This window comes from Poecilia reticulata, linkage group LG17 (genome assembly GCF_000633615.1).
Source record: "Poecilia reticulata strain Guanapo linkage group LG17, Guppy_female_1.0+MT, whole genome shotgun sequence".
Classification (NCBI taxonomy): domain Eukaryota; kingdom Metazoa; phylum Chordata; class Actinopteri; order Cyprinodontiformes; family Poeciliidae; genus Poecilia; species Poecilia reticulata.
The window spans coordinates 13,471,688-13,471,945 of NC_024347.1; positions in this window are offsets into that span (position 1 = coordinate 13,471,688).

Consider the following 258-nt stretch of genomic DNA (forward strand, 5'->3'; position numbering starts at 1 on the left):
TTTTGTATTCTAAAAATGTTTGTTTCTCAGACGACAAGAGGCAGCCAGCTCTACAAGATAACTAAACAACGAAAAAGCATCACCAGTCTGTTTTTATTTCTACTTTACTCAAAAAAGTGGCATGTTAAACTTGGCTCAATTATCGATGAAAAAAAATCGTTATTGGGTTGAAAGGTCACCTTGCCATCAACCCAATTATTAGCTCTCKTTATATTTTCTTKATCAGATTCAAGTTTGAGAGTCTAGTTCACTAGTTAG